This window comes from Dermochelys coriacea, chromosome 1 (genome assembly GCF_009764565.3).
Source record: "Dermochelys coriacea isolate rDerCor1 chromosome 1, rDerCor1.pri.v4, whole genome shotgun sequence".
NCBI classification, from domain to species: domain Eukaryota; kingdom Metazoa; phylum Chordata; order Testudines; family Dermochelyidae; genus Dermochelys; species Dermochelys coriacea.
Genome location: NC_050068.2, coordinates 276,459,572 through 276,474,212, shown reverse-complemented (window position 1 = coordinate 276,474,212; position 14,641 = coordinate 276,459,572). Strand labels below are relative to the sequence as shown.

At 39.9% G+C, this 14,641-nt stretch overlaps 1 long non-coding RNA gene across 1 annotated transcript; it reads right to left on the bottom strand.

Moving 5' to 3' along the window:
- Positions 1–4,026: 4,026 nt before the first annotated feature.
- LOC122457808 lies at positions 4,027–11,665 on the bottom strand. The gene is made up of 3 exons (XR_006277482.1): positions 11,599–11,665; positions 10,008–10,117; positions 4,027–4,501 (listed from the first exon to the last, which is right to left on the bottom strand). It is a non-coding gene; the product is annotated as an uncharacterized LOC122457808 (long non-coding RNA).
- Positions 11,666–14,641: the final 2,976 nt, after the last annotated feature.

Below are 14,641 nucleotides of genomic sequence, written 5' to 3'. Positions count from 1 at the left end.
GCTCAAATGGAAGTTAGCGGATTGATGCAGAGATGCATGGGGGGAAGTTATGTGGCCTGTTATGCAAGAGGTCAGATCAGACAATCATCACGGTCCCTTCTGAATCTATAAACAAGGGAAAAGATGAAAGGAAAACTATTTCAGAGCTTGCCTTGTAAAGTTCTTTTTTATTAGCCTTTTTTTTCAGGCTGCAGACACAAAATATTTAAGACAAAATGTAACTATCAAATATACCAGACAAAAAATAAGACCATTTGCTTTTCTGTTATTTTCCATAATGGCCATATTGATCCCAGGCAATGGAGTTATACCAGGCATGTACACAGACTAATTTGATGATTGTCCAAGATACTTGGCTTTCTGAAGGACAAAAAATATTCAGAAATCTCTGTACATTTCAGCTCATTGAGTTGCTAGAGCCTTTTAGGAGTGGGGTGAATTAGTGGTGCTGTGGAAAAACCCAAGTGTCTTCTTGATTATATTCTTAGAGGAACCTGGCCATAAAGCATCAAACTTGGGGCAGTTGTATGTGAGAGGCTCCCCATATACTGTCCTGGTCCCCATTTTTCCCCTGGTAGCATGACTGGTTTGTAGGCCATACTTCTACTGGCTAACTGATTTATGGCTGTCTACCCCACCAAGAGGAGCTGAGAAGGAATTAATGCTCTTCAGAAAATTTGGTGGCTCTGTCTTTTTGCCACTGGCCACAGACTTATGATAACATACAGAACCCTAAACAACACAGTGTCTATCTAGAGGAATTTGTGCCATCTCAAGGGAGAAGGTTGATGTCTCTTCCACAGCTTTGTTCCTTTCCCTTCCAACATGATTAGATCTACCTAAATTGACTGTTATTTACACACATTTGAATCTCACAAAGAAGGGGATATTATTGATAATTTATCATTAGAAATGCTTTCTTCCCTCCTCCCATCTCTCCTTCTTTTGCCACTTGAGCTTGCAGTGATGTCATAATTTGTAATATTTTCATTTTTAAAGTTGGGGAAGTGAATTTATTTCAGTTTCTCTCTTTCTTCTGTGGGCCAATTATCTGTGAATAGACTTTGATCACCTCTTCATGTGAACACACTCCATTTGTGAACTATTTACTTTGACCATGTCTTCAGCAATTCATTATTCGTGCTGTATAGTCGGTGATGTACGACAGGTGACAGAGTTTCTACACCTTGAGTGGCAACCTGGAACTATGATTGTTAGGAAGAGGGATGTCAAAGACATTTCAAGATGGCTAGGCAAACCTTTCTAGCCTGAACTTTCATGCAAACATATATTGGCATGATATTCAGAAGACTTTTACTCTGTGAACATCTTGTGAATAACAAGGTACCTGAATGAAAATGGAAAATGAATTCAATGGGCTGCAAATACAGGCAAAGTGGATTTTACTCAAATAGTTTTTGGGTGCATTGTTTCTTTCCATAGCTTCCATTCTTTCCCAGTTCTTTCCATAGCAACAGATTAAGATCATGGAGACAATGAATTTATCTACATGGGAACATCCTGGAAAATTAATCCAAATTAACTAAAGGTGTGAATTTGAAGTGGCTTAGTTAAACCTCATTAAATCCATTTCTGGATGCTGTTATTCAGAATTAAGGTGGCCTTTATTCTGTTTAGTTTAATTCACCTTAAAGTGAAAAACTAAACCGAATTAAGACTACTTTAATTCTGAATGAGGGTGTTCATACCTTTAGCTTATTTGGATAAATTTTCATGAAGGTCCTCATGTAGACAAGCCCAGTGTTATGGTTTCAGTGTAAAACCAATCTTATGAGAATCTGGTTTGTCAGATAATAAATTATTATCCAAGTACAAATATGTAAAATATTAGAGGGGATGCTGAAAACATCTTGCAATAAACTGTGTAAAAAAATCTCTCTATGGGTGTGTACTAGTGAGAATCTCTCTTTCAATGATATACTGATGAATCGTCAATAAGCCAGGAAAAGTATTCAGTCACTTTTCAGTTAGTTGCCTGATCTTGCAAACTGATCTGTGTGAATGGACTCTTATGCCCACGCACAGTCCCAATGAAGTCAACTACAAGGATGTGGATCAGTTTGCAGGACCTGGAGCCTTAGGTGCTAAGCAGGACATTGTCAAAGCCATCAAGGTAATTTAGACAATCCGTTCCTATTTAAGTAATGGGAACTGGGTGGCCACATTTATTAAGTGGCTTTGAAAATCTCAGCCTAAACATTTACTTTTTTTCATATAAAAATGGCACCATATGGGAAAAGTGTTGCCTTGTCTATACTGGACATTTGCCTTGATTTCAGCCTGATGGCTATTGATATAGTAGCATGAGTACAAACCTAGTGCTGACAGGATTAATTTGCACCACTGCATCTTAACAATGCTTGCAACTGCAGTGAAGTACATTATGGCATGTTGTAGATCATAGTAATGTCATATATTTACAGCAGCGTTGTGCAGTTCAAACAGTGAACAGCCTTTGATGGCTGTAATTGGGGCAAATTCCCACTGCAGACAAAGCTCCAGATTCTGCCCTACTTCTGATATATATATATATATATATGTATGTATGTAAATTAAAAACTTGCCTGGAGTAGTCTTATTTTGTAAAATAATCATTGCCCTCTTAGCCAATTTCTATTGTGAGACAACATATTTGCCTCATAAATACTGCTGTTGGTAATGGGATGTGTTCGTCGTCCAGTAGTTTCTGTGGCAAACATACACACACAAATTATACAACGGTGAAAGTCTTCATTTCATGTGCAGAAGCATCCATCTGGCCAGATGTCTAGGAAAAGGGAAATCTGTCTGGAGCATGTTTCAAATGGCATGTCAAGTTTACAATAAACAGAATAATTGCAATGCTTATAGGATTTATTTTATTGCTATACATGTGATTGTTGTATTTGTAAATAAAACGTGCTCCTTGACCCAGCTTTATTTTATTTTCCAGAAAGCAGGACAGATTTGCTTCAATACAGCAATTATAAATAAGTACAGTGTATGTTTGCATTTTGGTTTCTTCAGCCAATGTAAGCCAGATATCAAGGCAGCTGTTGATCTCAAAGGATTATCACAAAACAAGTTCACTTTGCTTCAGATTGTAATTTATCACTCTAGACAAAACCTTGATTGTGTTTTAAAAATAGTTGCATTTTTTAATAAATGACCACTCCAAAGTACATACAAGTTATGAAAAATGGTATATCTATTCTTACATGAGAAAGCAACCATTCTTCTATAGCCCTTGGTGACCATGTCTAAGCTATAAAGATGGGAATCCTGCTCAGACCAGCCCTACAGTAGAAGTATATACAAAAGACCAAAATATACAGACATAGAAACAGATTCTACCCTGCATTTGGACCACTTTATGCAGTTTCTACCACTGAAAGAATGCTCTAGTGTGGGGGATCCTGCACCACCTCTTGCCCTGTGGCTGGGAAAGGTGGCAGTACCAAAACATTGATTGTGCTTAGCTGATTACTTGGGGGAATTGGTAAATGGCAAATAACAGAGCAGCCTTCACTTATCAGTAATAGCATTCTTAGACAATTAATTTTTAAAAACCAAATTACAATTTATTATTCAAATCTATTAAAGAAAACATTTATTTAGCCCATAAATATACTGGACATTATTTTAGTTGATTCTGTGTGTGGTATCTAAACATTATATGATGTCAGGTTCTTAGATGCAGCATGGTTGCTTTGTACGATACCCTTGGCAGATTCTAGCCATATTGTCCAAGTATCCAGCCATTGGCATATCATCCAGGCATAAATGGAAGTTTACAGCAAATTGGATGCTTCAGGGCTACCTCCAGTTTGTTGCTAGTGTAGGAGCCATGTCTCAGAGAAAGGGGTGTGACTGGGATACTCCTACATTGCGCCAACCCCCAGTTGCAGTTTGGCTCCTTGAGATCTTTGATAGTTTGTGTAAATTAGAGAAGGCTAGAGATTGCTCCAACTCAATGCAGGCGAAGCAACCTTGTACACAGGAGCCTCAGAATTGGGTGAGTGCAAAGGTGAGTTGTATGGTAAAGGTGTAGCTTGCCTGGATTCCAGGGTTTGGCCTAGAGGGTTCGGCCTAGAGGGTTCTAGGAGTAGTTCAAAGAAGGAGAGAGCAAAATCTAAGTGGAAGTTAAGATAAAGACCAGAGGCTTCAATGACATGCCTTTCAGGGATAATGAGGGGAATTTTGATGTATGGTTTTGATATACTAGTTTACCACAGATGTTTTCCTCACAGAAATATACATGCTGGTGAATGAAAAGCGGTACAACTTCAGTGGCTGAACATTCATTATTTTGAGTTAAACTGAAAAATATACAAAATGTAATTTTTTTAAAGTTATTGACCAGATGTCATTATACAGAACAAGGCTTTGTGGCTTCTGTCAATCCGTCCATTTTAGGCATTTACAGTTATTTGTCATCACTGTTCTCTGAAGAGTTTTTAAAAGCAAAATATTTGGTATTTGTATGAAGCGAGTTGGTAGCCTGTTGGTATACAACATATGTCATCATTAGCACAGCGAAGGGGTTAGCAATAAAATCAACAGGAGATTAAGCCCATTCATGAAAGTTCATTCCCTACTGACCACAGGCACTAAAAATGCATGACTGCTTAGTTCTAACACTGCAACTGTAGCCAGGGTCCCAAAACCCTAGTTAAGTTTTTATGAGGCTTTTCACAGAGAACATAATTATTATTTCCACATACCTCCATTCAATTTTCAAGGATTACTTTACGTGTGAATTCGCAGGTATTTCTTCCAGCTGTCTCCTGTCAACTCATAATCCCATGTACTGAGCTTTGTCCCTACAGAGTAGGCACTTGATCCTAAGGTCAAAGGTCTTTTAGCTCTTGACTAATGCACCTCATTAGAAGAGAAAGCGGTATGTCTCCAGCAATACAAATGTCATGAGATGTAACAGAGCTATATATTTTAATTACTTGTAACAGTTTTTTTAAACTACACTGAAAAAAGCTGAGAGGTTTGAGTTCATTAAAAAGCCACTGGAAACTAGAGTACCACCAATGTCTAGTTTTGTTATCCATCCAAAAAGTATTCAGCAAAGACTCAACAACAAAGCTGAATGGGAGAACGAATAATAAATGATAGTCATATGTATTACATTTCTTCTATTACAGCAGGATGCTAGTAATAAAATCAATAACAATTGTTAGTCAACCTTATAATTTAACTAAATTGCATATCTTGGTTAGGTCAGATAATATTTTTCCTATTATTTTATTAATAATAACTAATATCTTCAATCTATGCTGAAAAAATACTGCAGATAAAACATCTACTTTGATTAAACAGTTGTACTGGAATTCAGACCATTCTTAAGAAAAAATATAAAGGTTATTATTCCATTTCCTATAAAGATACTTTGGGCTAGATCCACAGAGGAGGTAGGGGTTATAATGTCTAATTTTTAGGTACCTTGCCACCTACAGCCCTGAATTAGGTACCTAGACTCCTTGTACAATGCATGTTAGCTGTTTAAAATGGGATCTACAAAAGCCAGCATACTGAGCAGGGACCTGCCTCACCTAGCCAATGGGAATTGCTAACGTGAGGGGTGTGACCTAAACCCTGCTCCTCAAAGGCAGTTCAGTGTAGAGTTGGGGAAATTTTTTTCAGTCAATAGTAAACTTACTGAAAAATGCATTGTTCAGGGCACTGAACTATTGTTTAGCTGAAAAACAGATTTTTTTCTTCCGAAACATGGATTTTTTGAATCAATGCTTTTTTATTGCAATTTTTTATGCATCAATGCAATTTTTAAAAATGAAATGTTGATTCAAATGGACCTTTCAAAATGACTTTTTTTAAAAAATGAAATGACATTCAAAATGTTTCATTTGACCCGAATGAAATTTTTTTTGGTTTTTCATTTTGGTAAAAAATAATAATCAAATTTTGATTAGAAACTAATCTCCTTGTTTTGTTCAGCATGAAACAAACAAAACAAACAAAAAAATCAATTATTCATTCAGCTCTAGTTTAGAGCATAAATCTGGGCTGGAAGGGGTGCTTACTGTCACTTGGCATTCTCAGATGTGAACCCTCTCCTGGAGTTACACACCTACAGCATTTTTGACAAGTGGTGCCTTCCTTATACTGTTAGCCCAGTGTTAGAGCATCATCTGGGATGTGGGAGACCTGCCCATTGTGTAGAAGGGCTGTGAATTAGAGTTTCCCCCTTTTAGAAGAGTTATGGGGTACCCTGGATAGCTTTTTCTCAGTCTGTCCTGTTGAAATCAACTCATCTCTACACATAACATAACTGACTTAATCTTGGAGATTTATACAATACACTAGGTTTGCTGTAGCTGCTATACATGTGCAACTAACCTCTTAGTCTAATTTTGGCTCTAGTAACCACAACTGAGTTGCTTGGGAACTTTGCATTTATCTAAATCCCACTCATTATTTATCTTTATTGTCGGTTTCATTACTACTATTGCTGTAAACTGTTGTCCTGCATTATAAAAGGATATTAAATCCCATCTTTCTCCAGAACAAGAAAATCCAGTTACCTCTGAGATAACTTTCACTAACAAATTCCGTTGTTTATTTTATTTATTTTCCTGTTGGCTATTGCTGCCACAAGCCTCCTGATGCCAGGAATACAACAGATCTGCCAAACCCTTCCTCAGCTGCAACATCTATTCTAGGAGTCTGACTAGCTTTTACAGTCTAGGCCAGGTACATAATGCACCAGATTGCGAGAAGAAGGACTACTCTCAAAACAGATAAGTTGAAATGCAATATTTTGTAGTTCTTGTGGGCAGTGGGAATGATTTTTACTTATATACGCCTCAGAGGCCTACATGTAGTCATTAGAGAAGAGCCATATATGGAACATTTGCTAATCTGCCTATGCTAGATATCTAATAGCTTCTGATCCACTGAAAGAATCAAAATCTTTCCATTTACCTCAATGAGCTTCAGATCAAGCTCATAGCTTGGATCATATTCTCAAAGCCTACAAGTGAGAACCCACTGAAAGGAACATAGTCATATATATCAATGGAAAGAATGATAATATGTGTCTAAGAAACTGCCCATTGATTCTAGCCCTCCCACAATGCTTACCACTTACTTGTGATGAGAACGCATCTCTACCACCCTTATGTCACCCTGACAGAAAACAGCCCCAATATTACTTTTCCTGAGTCTCATTCTGTATATTGATGATAGTCGTCCCTATTTAAAGTTGCCTAAAATTGTAAGTGAAAAGTACAGTACCTACCTATATATATTATAGATGTACAAGTGAGACAAATCATTTTGGTAGGAAAAGCAGAATTAGAAAAATGCTTGAATTGTACAAAGTATTTTCTTTCACTCAAAGATGAGTGTAGTACAAAATTTCTGCTTCATCTGGCTTATTGTTTTCAGGTGGGAATGATTATAAGAAGTTTGATCCAGCGACTTTTTTCACACACGTAGTGTGTAGCGGGGCGGTCCACCCGCTCCTGGCCTGAAAGGGTTACGCCAGTCCTGGGTGTGCGCTCGGGTGGTGAGCCCAAGGCTAGGCTGATGAGAAGGCAGCTCAGCTGGGGCCATGCCCCAATCAGGCAACAGCTGGCCCTATAAAAGGCTGTGGAGCCAGGAGCTCAGGCAGTCTCTCTCTAGCTGTGAAGAAAGAGAGAGAGAGGAGGACGCCACGCCACGCCACGCCACGCCACGCCACGCCACGGCCACGCCACCGCCACCTAGAGTGAAGCAGGATTGGGGAAAAGGTCAGAGGAGCTGGGGATGCTCCAGGCTGGAAAACCCCCAGCCTACAGGCCTTGCAGAAGGCTAAAGCAGGTACTGCGGTTGCAGGGGGCAGCCCAAGGTTAGGCAAAAGCAGCAGGCTAATGGTGAGTGGTACAGACAGAAGGTCTGTCCCAGTGTGCAGGGGCTAGATGAGGACTGGCAGTAGCTGCTGAGGCAAGGTGGGATGGAGAGTGGGGATTACCCGGGGTGGGGAGACCAGAGACTGTGAGGAGACTGCAGATGACAGAACCCGAAGGACAGGGCACTGGAGTCTGGAAGGGACATGGGGGGCCTGAGGCAGCAGTACATCAGCCTGCAGAAGGCGCTCTGGAGGCTGGAGATCAATTTCTAGGATGACCAGTTGGGAGGTGCCGCACTGGTGAGTCAGCATTGCTACATAGTGCTTAATCACATCAGTATTTCCAATGACTTTATCTGAACTAATTGCTTGAACCCTTCTGTTGTTGTAGAAAGTGTCTATACTACAATGCACAGCTGCAGCTGTGGTGCTGTAGCATTTCTAGCGTAGATATAGCCCCTCAGCTAAAACTACTCAAAAGAATAATAAGGGAGCTGGCCGCTGACCACAGACAGATCTGTTCCCCAAGACCTGTTACATATCAAGGCAGCCCTTGCCAAAATCTTGCTTCCTTGCAAGAGGAAATAGCTATGACCTTTCCTAATTGTAATTAATAATCTATTCCAATGGAAATCAGTATCTAGTCCTTCACTCCTTCTGGAACTCTACTATGTACCACTATTTGGAGTGTATACAATAGACAACATTAAACATGTTAAAACCTGTCACTTTTGTTAATATCTATGAATAAAATATAACTCTGGGATGTGATTTCCAGAGGTGTGCAGCCAGAGTACCCCACTGAAATCATTCAAACTGTTCACATGAGTAAATTATTCCAGTGAGTGAGAGGTCACAGGATCAGGCCTTGAAAGCTATAATATTAATGCAAATTTTATATTCTGTAGCTTAGCTACTGTTTCATATCTCTTCTCTTACTTCTTCCACTCTTATACACAATATAAATACTTTTGATTTAGGAACCAATACAATTTGAGCTTTAACTAAAAAAAGGGTAGGGGAAAGGGGGGGAATTACATAGGACATATTTTCCTTCTGATTGTAGCAAAGAGTTCATGGTTCAAATTGCTCAGTAGAGATCACATTTCTGTCGTAAGGTGCTCTGTATCTCGGGGCAGTGGATAGATCACATGCCACTGATAATGCAGCAGATGCTTTTTTTATTGAAAGCTACAGAAAAGAGTTCAATAAAAAACCTGTATTATGGCCAGAGCCCAGCACTGGGGCTGAATTGGATCTATACACTTCTCCCTTTGGTCCTAATCTTTTAATGAATGTGACTTGCAGCACATGGGGTTTTCGCCTTTACTCCTTCCATTACATTACTCCCACTTTCTATTTGGCTTGTGCAGACTCATGTAATCCCAGAAAAAAAAAAAGTAGCCACTAGCGCCTGAGTATGACAGGTTTCATTTTTTCCCATGACCATGGGCCTGAGCCAAACCCTATTGAAATCAATGGAAAAACTCCATTACTGTCAGTGGGCTTTGGATCAGACCCTGTATGTCCATTTATCAAAACAGCTCTTTTGGAGGCCTTATTTTCTATTGCTCCTTGTGTATTCATAGGTCTTTTCAAGTGCCATAGATCAACGTATGCCAGACATTCCTAAGCAAAGCTGGGGTTTATGAAACTCAACATACCACCATTTCCACATTGTCCAAAAAGGCTATTTTTCTTTATTTAAAAATTGGGGAGAGGGGAGACATTCTTCAGGACCTGCCTTCATTCAGGGACTGAGGCTTGGGAAGGGTTTTTCCAAGTATGGTCACAGGATGGCTACTAATTATATCTATGGCTTTGTTCAGAATTTCACATTACACTTGTCTCATGAAAACGACTTGGGGGTAGGAATCATTTTTCAAATGTTATTAATAGATAAAGAGTAATCCAAGGATAAATGCTTCCAGACTGTAGCTACTGTGTGTATCTAGGCTAGACATGTATATCTCGGTGTATTGTTTTTTTAGTCTGACTAATTGTCTTTGCTTTTAATGACTCTCCTTCACATGTCTGCTTTATGTTTCACAAATACTTAATCATTGCTTTGCTTCATCATCATGGAACTGAGTCCATTTATTATTAATGGAGTTTAAATGTGTATCGTGCAACAAAGTAATGTTACCTGGGGAGACAGTGGGCAGGGAACTCTTCTCCTAGTTCATCATTTAGATCACATCTTTGTTGGTAGCTGGATTAACAACAGTGACAGCTTCAGAGTCCTGTTGCCTTTAACTACAGTAGGGAAAGCTAGTGAGCACTGGAAAAACACAGGACTTATATTGCACAAAACACCTTTGACAAGGGACTGCATGAGCAAGACTGCCAGCTAAGAACTACTTCCTTGCTTCTGGGTATAGTGTCAGCAAAGCCTGGTCTACTTGTGCAAGTAAGCATTACTCACATGAGTACAGGTGGTAGAATCCTGCCCCATTGCTGGAAGGACTTGTACGATATATTTCAATGTGACAGCATGTGCATTTGTTCCATATAAAATCAGTTATGGAAATTAAGTTGAAGTCTGACAAGTCTTTTCCATTGGCTCTAAAATTTCAGGCTCACAAAGTGCACTAACAGCCAGAAGATAGCATTTTCCATCATGTCACAATAAGACTTTCCATATTCTTAATAGCCCTGGATCCTATAAAAATGATGAGCTATTGTTTGTATAAGAAGCCAAGTTTTATACATTTCATCGCAGGATTTTGGATGTCACAGACAATTTGTGATGAGATAGTTTTTAAATTGCATTTATTTTCTCCTAGGGGATGTGCCTTGCAGTTATGCAAATACATGTGTCCAGATTTCAGGGAATCCTGAAAAATACAGAGATGTAACTGCTGCCGCAGATATGATTATAGTGCTAGCCTCCTTGTGTTGACCGCTGATAACCCACTCCATCTGTCTTGCATCTGACATGTGTACTGAACAACAGAGAGATGGGGCAGCTTTTAAAAATCAGAAATTATCATGAGAAGTGGCAATAAGATAATTTATTGGAAGAGCTCAAGGGGGAATGTTCACATCTTTTTCCTCTTCCCTTAGCTTCCCTCGAACACTAATGGAACTGTTTTAGTGTCCCTTCACCTACTAGCCACAATCTTCTTTGTGGAGGAGTAGAAGGGGAACCCCTGATCCCATTCAGTTTGACATTTCTAGTGAAAATAATGGAGGAATTGTAGACTAGCCTATTATTTAAAAGTAGCATTGTGTGTGTGTGTGTGTGTATATATAATCTGTGCATAGAGTCTATAGAAAATAGAAATACTAATTGTATACTGTGGCAGAGCTCCAGCCTTGTCCCCAGGGGTCCTGCGCTTCCAGACAGTTTATGCTAGCCTCAGAGGCTCACTGAGACTCTCCATTTAGCCCTTCTCTCTCTAGGGCCAGGGTTACAGTCTACTGAGCCCTTTTCAGCATAAGCCAGCAAAGAGGTGGTGAGAGAACTCCCACAGTTTCTGTTGTCCTAGGGCTTATTCCTGAACAATTTAGCCTCCTGTCCTGACAGGGGCCTGTCTTCCCCTCGCAGGAGGTGTTCTGTAGTGGGGGGCTGGGGGGGGGGGGGTTAGGGGGGGGGGGGGGGGGGGTTCAGGTTCCAGCCTGGGACCTATGGCACAACAGCGTTGGCAGCCGACCTTTGCCACTGCCAGAGTTGTACATTTCCTGAGCCCTTCCCCCAGCTCTCCCGCTCTCTCTCAACAGCTTCTTCACCTTACCTTAAGGCTCTTTCCAGTCACTTGAGGTGTCTTCATTACCCAGCCTTTCAAGCCACACTGCTCTTCTCTTGCTCCTCAGCCTGACAGGGTGAGCCCTTTAGAGTATCAGAGGGGCCTTAATTAGAGTCAGGTGTTACACTATCTTAATGGCCTCACCTGACTCTTTGCAGGTTAATTGGAGTCAGGGTTCTCATTAGCCTGGAGCAGCCCCCTCTGGTCAGTCAGGAAACAGAAAACTGCTTATCCAGTGGCCAGCAGATCTGCTTTCTACTACTCTGCTGTCCCCAACTGGCCTGGATCTAGCACAATACTATAGGGGGAAAAAAACAATTTTATATGTTCTAAAGGAAAAGCTAATTTTGAGAGCTCAAGTGAGACTTAAGTGGTACATAGGCCTTAGCACAAGGGTGAATTTCACCCTTTGAGAACATTCAAGCTCTGGACTTTCAGCGGTGCAAATGTTTGCAAAAAGTGAATTTTAACTTGAATGCTCCAATAGACACTGGAAACAAAGTTCAACATGTATATTTCATTTGAAATATTCCAACAAACACTTCATATTGCACTTGTTAATTACAGAGGTAATATGATGTTTCCATTCCCTGACCAGACTTATGGATTTAAATAAACTGTGGCTGAGTAACTATTTCTGGGTTAAAAGAGTTATCGTCTTTAATGGGAGTACTCCTGCTGAACGTTAGGCATGTGCTGAACAACATTGCTGAATCGAGGCCTAAGAAAGTGAATAGGTTCCTTGGTACAGATGATTCTGGTAAAGGCTGATCGGAATGCAGTGGTAACAAAGCTTGAGGCAGCAATAGGCTGGCTAAGGTATGCCTTTAGCTATACCCAGATGTACAGACACTCTTACTTAACCTCTGTACTATATAATTTTTAAACAACTTTAATAAAAAGAAATTAAATCTGAAATAAAAACCTCACCTTTTTCAACTTTCTCGCTCAGGAGGGTGAAAAAACACACCCCATAGCGCAGCAAGTTGCAGCACTGTAAAGCGCAAGTGTAAATAGTACCCCAGTGCTGGGAGCCACACCCCTTGTTGAGGTGGTTTATTTAGAGCTCTCTCCCAGCATTGCGCCACAACCACACAAGGCATATTAAAGTGCTGCCGTGGCAACATTGTCACAGCAGCGCTTTAGTGTTGCCAGTGTAGACTAGCTCTTACACAGAATGTCACAGCTAAATACAACATGATACAGATCATTCAGCATAAGTAGTTAGCACATATTCTCAGGGATCCCTGTAGGTGAAGTGGCCGATTAACATTCTGTACTCATAGGACAAAACATGGATGTCATTTCCCTCTACATATCCCTCACAATGACAGTATAGGTACCTGCCTCACATATTTACAAGACATGGACAACCCTCAGACATCCTCCCTAAACACATTGCCAAACTTATTAATTTCATCCTTGCGCATAACAATTTTACATTCAACAACAATTTGTCCAAACCATGGGAACAGCCATCAGTACTAGGATGGCCCCACTATGCTAATCTCTTCATGCGCCCCCTTGAAGAAGAATTTCTGGACAAATGCACTATGAAACCTATGATACACCTGAGATACAGGGATGATATTTTCATCTTCTGCACAGATGACAAACTCAGAATCTTCCGCTACAATTCAACAACCACCACCATCCATTAAACTCTCTTTGGAACACCCACACTAGAATTAACTCCTTGAACACCACAATCAGCTTCAACAATGGAACCCAACAGATACATGAAACCCATGGATCACCTCACCTACCTTCATAACCACACCAAACATACCAAGAAATCTGTTATCTATAGCCAGGCACTTAGATACCACAGAATATGCTTCAAGGAGAAAGTCTGGGATATACATCTTAACACACTCAAAACTGCCTTCACCAAGCAAGGATACACCACAGAGAAGTAGATCTTATCATGGAATGGGCCACCCAAATACCCTGAGAGAACCTGCTTTAATATAGAAATAAAACCACCTTATATTGCACATTCCTAGTTGTCATCTGCCACCCCACACAGCACAAATGTATAGCAAATTCATTGATTTCAATGCAATTACTCACTGGGAGTAACATTTAAGGTTGAGTCCGAAGCATTTGAATTATATTCCAAGCTCCCTTTCACAATTTGCAGTTACTGTGTAAACTTCTAAGAGTATATCTGACTGGAAATTCAAAATGTTAATGATCAGCAGACCAAGAAATATGCAGTGGAAAAAGTTGAATAAAGAACACTTGAAAACTTCTCAGTGTATTTGAAAAGAGCTTGCAAATTGTGGGAGGGAAAGGTGAAATTCTTAAATAAGTGACTCAATGAGAAACATTTAATCAGGGTCTGAAACACACAACTTTTATATTTATTAAGCAAAAATTAATTTTCAGAACCAGGGCAACTAATCTTATTTCACTGCAAACCCATCTGCACATAGTGGATTTGAAAGTCTGAGCTGAGCTCTGATGTCCTTAGGTTCACATTTGGGTTACAAGAAACTGGGAAACCCAGAGTTAGGAGGAAAAAAGAATAAAACGTCCAGTGAAAAAACAGGAACAGAGACTGGGCAGAGTGAATAATACAGACGGAAATTGTGAATTTTATTCAAATATATAGAAAATAAATGCTAATGGAAAATTTAATATGCCATATGTACCACACAGTCCTGGCAGCCTAAGATTTTAAAGAGCTATTCCTTTTAGTAAAAGGATTAATAAAATTATGATGTGTTTTAGAAGGGGGTCAGGAGCATAGATTTACATTTTATAGAGGAAAAAGGGTTGTGAAATTAGTTTGTGAACACAATTTCTTTGCAAATTTCACACACCTCAGACTTCACAAGGGTGCTCCCATTTAGACCTCCCATGATATTAAACTAAAGTTTAATTGTTGAGGCATTGGCAATCGCTGTGGGCAGGAACTCATAGATTCATAGATACTAAGGTCAGAAGGGACCATTCTGATCATCTAGTCTGACCTCCTGCACAGCGCAGGCCACAGAATCTCACCCACCCACCCACTCCTATGAAA